The sequence below is a fragment of the Octodon degus genome, unplaced genomic scaffold (assembly GCF_000260255.1).
Source record: "Octodon degus isolate 3935 unplaced genomic scaffold, OctDeg1.0 scaffold00160, whole genome shotgun sequence".
Lineage (NCBI taxonomy): Eukaryota > Metazoa > Chordata > Mammalia > Rodentia > Octodontidae > Octodon > Octodon degus.
Window position 1 is genome coordinate 4,518,753 of NW_004524736.1, and position 6,022 is coordinate 4,524,774.

Genomic DNA, 6,022 nt, shown 5'->3' on the forward strand with positions numbered 1-6,022 from the left:
TAAAATATAAATAAATAAACTTCCAGGCTTTGAGTGACTAGATTGTCTTTCCCAGTGTAGGCAGGCCTCATCCGATCAAGTGGAGGCCTGAGTAGGACAAATTATCTGACCCTTCCCAATTAAGAAAGAACCCTCCAGCAGACTGACTGCAACCTCAGACAGGAACGTCTATCCTTCTGGGTCTCTAGCCTTCCCTGAAGGTTTTGAATTTTTCAGTCCCCAAAGTCATTGCAAAAGCCAGTTCTTACTGAAAAATGTCCTTATACACACACAGGTACACATACGCACGTGTGCGTGTACACACATACACACACACACACACACACACACACACACACACAATTTCTAGCAGTCACAGTGTTTTGGGTTTGGTACATCAGAGCAAAGTTCCTGTGACCCATCTTGCCCTGAATCACAGCCTCCTTAGCTCTGAGGGTTCTGCTACCTTAGGGAAGACTACACCTGGCTGGAGAGCTCCCCAGAGGGAACATCAAGGGACCCAGGAAGCTTGTGTAACCACATTACCCTGTCCAACCTCTGCACCCTCACCAAAGACCTGGCAATGCCAACACCTGCCTCCCCTGTGATGCCAGGCTGCCGAGAATAATGTATAGGATGGTGCTCAGAGAATGGAAAAGTGCTATGCAAATATACGGTGCTGTTAGCCAACAGTCATTCATTTCACAAACACACTGTCTGCCAAGAACTGTGCTGGGGGTGGAATGCCAGGGAGGGAGGACACAATCTGTTCTCAAGGAGCTCTTGGTCTAATGGGGGAGACAGACAAATAAATGAGGGGTTAGAGTAGGGTGTAGCGAGTGCTAGAGTAGAGGCAAGACTAGGGTAGGCAAGAGCTCCCACAGAAAGTCCTTCCTCACTCAGGGGAGTTGGAAAGGCTTCCTGCAAAGAGCAACACCCCTGAAGAATGAGCAACACGTAGCCAGATGAAGAGAGAACAGATGGATTCCAAGCAGGACCTGCAGGTGCAAGGGTGCAACGAAGGAGGCAAGTTTAGCATGTCTGGAGTGACAGCCCACCAAATTCCCAGCAGGGAGGCGCGGTGAGCAGGGGCACAGTTCAAAGCCAGAAGGAAGGAAGCAGGTGGCCCTGCGCTAGCAACTCCCCACCCAGCGTCAGGGTCCCTCCCTCTACCAAGAGGATTCCAACCAATGAAGTGATAGGATGCCAAGCAGAACCACATAGAAACTCTTCCCCCTACATGAGCAAGAGCGTGTACACACCTGCAACACTCAGACACACCTACACAAAAGAACATTTACAGAGGCACACATACGGAGCACGCAGGAGTGTTGGATCCCACCCTGGATTTCCTAACAGAAATATAAAAAGGCCTACATGTGACATGCTCAGAAGTACACACTAAAACCCAAGGTGCTGCTTAGAACTTGCCGACTGTCAAGCACCTCACCACCACCATGCCTCCCACCACCTCACCTCCAAGCTGCCCAGAACAGCCCCTGCCCCTGGCCACCAGCTCTCCCAGCACCACCACCCCCGTCTCCCCACTCCTGGTGGCTCAGTCCCCACTGTTTGCGACACTAACACCCAGAGCCTGGGTGGAGCAAGCCACTCTGGAGCTGTGCTTTGCAACCCCTTGCTTCACCCCCACCCCCCAATTCTTTCTTCTCTGGAGAACACTCAGCAGTAAAGGCCAATTTATGAAGTCCCCACGGATTTGAACTTTCCGCAGAATTGGCTGCAGCTTCCAGTGGGTTAGAGTCTAATTGGAGTAGAGCAGAAGCCTTGAACAGTACTGGGGAGGGAACAGAAAGAAAAAGCCACAGCCTGGAAACCACACCAGAACAGCATCCACAAACGGACTCCCTCCCTCCGCAAGTTGCTGAGACACCCAGATTGTGCATGGGGGGTGGGAGGGGCACCAATGGGGATCCAGAAAGTCAGAAGCCTTGAAGTTGGAGGGGCTGCCCAGCCTTGCTAACACCAACCAAATGCACAGTCTACCCAAATGCTGTGGGTTCCTAAATGTACGCAGCCCACCCTCACTGCCTTCCAGGGCTGCAAGATCAAATTCGGCTTAATCCTCCCCCTCCCCCGCATTTTCTTATGTAACAGCCAGCTGCCCCTGGAGCCAAATTTATCCTTTCCCTGGCAGGTACTACATGAAGTCCAAAGCTACAATCAATAAGGACAAATGCACATTAAAAATATGAAGCTTAGGGCCGGAGAGATGGCTCAGTAGAATAAGCACTTCCCTGGCAAGCGCAAGGGACCTAAGTTCAATCCCCGGTTCTGCAAAAAAATAAATAAATAAATAAATAAATAAATAATAAAAAAATAAAAATAAGAAGCTTAAATAACAGGTGATCTCCCAGCGCCCATGCCACACCCACATCTGAGAGCACTTACCTCAGAAAGCTAATGAATTGCAAGTGGCTCTCTGAAGTGTCTGTATCTCTGCTTAAGGCCTCAAAGCGCCCTTGCCAATTTCCACCCTTTCTTCCTTTCACAGACACCTGTGAACCCTCCCTTTAAAGAAATTACCAAGGAAACTGGCATCCCTGTCCTCCAGCTGAGGGGAGGAAAGGAGCCTAATTATGTCTCCCACTTTCAAAACTACCTCTTGCCACAAAGAGTTGATTTTTTTTTTTTGGATGAAAGCAATTTGCAAGGATTGAGGGTATAGCTGAGGAGAAGAGCATTTGCCTGGCATGCCTGAGGCCCTGGGTTCAATTCCCAACATCAGAAAAGGAAAAAAAAAATGCAGTTAGCAAATGCAGATCGCCCCCCAAATAGTAGCCAGGCAAATTTGTCTCTATGTGACAAATGGTGCTGCCAGGTCTTCCTACCTAATGAGGGTTATTGTTTATCCTGAGAACATGTAAGGAATGGATTAGATCTGTTTGGCTATGTTGAGGCATAATGTTCCTCTCTGTTTTTGTAGGTGCTTTGTAGATGGCCCGTGATATGCTTCACAACCTACTGGGTGCTTATTCAGTAATAAAAGTGTTTTCTCTCTCATCTGCCTTTGTGGGAAGATCTTCTGGGTTGAAGGAAGGTTTTGTCTTTCATTGTAATTCCCCAGCAGTGCCAGAGTTCTTGTTCTATAGGAAGGACTCTCCCCGGGATGGAGGGAGGAGGCAGGTAAGGGATGGGAAGGGAGAGGGAGATAGAGAAGAAGAGGGGGAAGGGGAGGAGAAAGAGGAGGGGAGGGGGAGGAGGAGAGGGAGAGAAGGGGAAGGGGAGGGGAGGGCCATCACACAGTCTGGAAAAATGGAAGCTGGGCATTGCTTCAGAGAAACACCTCAGCCCCCCTCCCCAAGCCCCAGCCTGCCTTCATCACAGAGTTCTTTCTCTTCCTTTACCTATACCCATTTTGCACTGATCATGAAACTTCTCTGTTATTCTCCCCTCCACAACTCTGCTCTGAATACAGGGCCATATGTGGCCTGGGCCCACCATAGAGGTTCCCAGACTCCATTTTCTATTTCCTAAGTTCTCTTTGAGCCCACCGTGAACTTCATTCACCTGAACCTCATTTGTGACATTTTTAAAAATCACTTTTCTAGGAAAAGACTGAAGTGTACTTTGCTTTTTCTGTGAAGAAAGATTATGTCAAGTGAATTCGTCGATGCATTTGCTGGAAGCATTAGGTTGACCTGAAAGCTCAAATGAAGCCTTTCTGAGCATTTGGCCTCTCGGCACAGCAGGCTGGAGGATGCGGGTTGTCTCGCTCCTTTGTCCTCGCTCCACTCCCCGCAGCAGCACAGTGGGAGCCCCACAGGGACCATCCACGTTACCCAGGGCTGTCCTGACTGGCCAGGGCTGGCCAGCTGCCTATGGGGCAGAATCGGAGAGACAACTGAGTTCAAATCTCAGGATTCCAATTCTCAGTACTGACTGCGCTGCAGTCACCTGGGAAGGCTCCAGGCTAAGATGTGGCCCCTTGTCCAGGTGCCATTCTGCCTGCAGGGACCAGGGCACTGGCTGCCTTCAAGCCCTGGGACTGTTAAGGAGACACAGAGTGGGCCTGCCCCTTGGTGAGCTCCCTGCGAGTTCAGAGACCTTCAGGCCTCGGAGCTGTGAGATCAAGACCTGTCCACCTGGGCCGCTCATCATAGATCCTGGGGAACTTTTGAAAAAATTCTGATGCTGGACACCAAGCCCAGCCGTTCTGATTTTATTGGTCTCGACTATGGCCTGGGCACCAAGAATCTTTCTACAGTGAGCCAGAGTTAAACCTACCCAGCCCAGGGAAAGAGCCCTGGCCTCCCACATTGTTCAGGACTAGCACTGGGGCTCTTCTGGGTGGCTTCAAGCAGGTTAATGGACTTCTCTGAGCTTCTATTTTGTTTGTTTGTTTGTTTGTTTTTCTTTTCAGTACTGGGGATCAAAACTGGGGCTTTGTGTTGCCAGGTAGGCACTTAAACCACTGAGCTATATCCCCAGCCCCTACTTTCCTGTCTCCAATATTGGGATGGCTTTAGGTGCCTTGAAGGGCTGACTGAAACCTGGCTGCTTCTACCTGCATGGCCTGGGTCAACTATCAATAATTCTCTGCTGTCAGAGTGTAAATTTAGCTGGTCGTGGTGGTATATCTCTGTAATTCCAGTTACTCAGGAGGCTGAGGCAAGAGGATCCCAAGTCCAAGGCAGCCTGAGCAATTTAGTATGACACTGTCTCCAAAACACATGCTGGCAATATGGAACTTGTGGTTCAGGGGGAGCACTTGCCTGACACATGTGAACCCATATATTCAATTCCCAGCACTTTAAACAAAGTATATATATATATGTACCATCAATAACTAACTGTGCTACCAGCCAGGCATGGTGGCCTGTGCCTGTAATCCCAGCACTCAGGAGGCTGAGGAGGGAGGACCACCATGAATTTGAGGCAGCCTACAACCATAGCAAAACTCTATCTCAAAAGTAGTAGTAGTAGTAGTAGTAGTAGTAGTAGTAGTAGTAGTAATCTATACTATCAATCAAAACTTAGTCTTTACTAAAAAGATGCTGCTTAAAAAAAATGCTGCTTCTGGGGTCATAGAAAAAAAGAGCATTAAAGAGGCTGTAAACAGGAGAATCACTACCCTGTACCAAATATGTACGCTAAAAAAAAAAAAAGAAGATACCAGGGTCTCCCTGTCCTCCTTGTGGACTCCTGATATATAGTTAAAGTCCAGCATGCTAGATACTATGATAAAGCAATGAATTAACTGGAAACAATCAAGCTTGTATCATAGTGTTAATAAATAGGAAGCAACTTAGCTCCTGTTGAATTGAGCCTTGACCTCAATGTCAGATCTTACGGGTTCTAGACCATCTGTGTGCCTTGAGCACTCAGCTAAATTTTAGGTTGTAGCTCCAAAAGGTAGGATTGAAAATGCTGCTCTGAAGAGTGCAATTCCATGGCGCATGCCCACCGTTGGGCTTGGCAGGCAAAAGAACGGAGCTTCACAGCACTGCAGGCGATGTCTGAATCATTAGAAGGGTGACCTTTTCCCAAGCACGCCCCTCCATCACGCTTTCTGAACCTGCTGCTAGTGCTGCACTCTGCCAGGTGCAGTGAGGGGTAAAGCTGAAATAGCTACAGAGGCCGCCTGCCCGCCCTCAGATGGATTGTGGTTGGAAAGTTCAGATGAGTCATGCATGTAAGGGACTCTAACAGTCAGTGGAAAGAGGTCTATCTGGGGTTCAGGTAGGCCTGTCAGAGGAGGCAGTGTGTGAGCTGCGCCCTGTGGAGGCAGCGCGGGTAATAGGGCGGGAAAGGCCTTTCCAATGTCGGGGTGCTAAGGAGGTGTGAGGCAGGTAGGAGTCCATTCCTAGAACGCTCGGACTACTTTTAAGATATCCTAAAGGTAGGAGCCAGGGAGATAGCTCAGTAGAATAAGTGCTTGCCTGGCAAGTGCAAGGGCTTGAGTTCAATCCCTGGTTCTGCCAAATAAATAAATAAAATATTCCTAGAGGTGAAAATAATGGTCAAGGGGTATGTATATTTTAAGGCTGTGTGTGTGTGTGTGTGTGTGTGTGTGTGTGTGTGT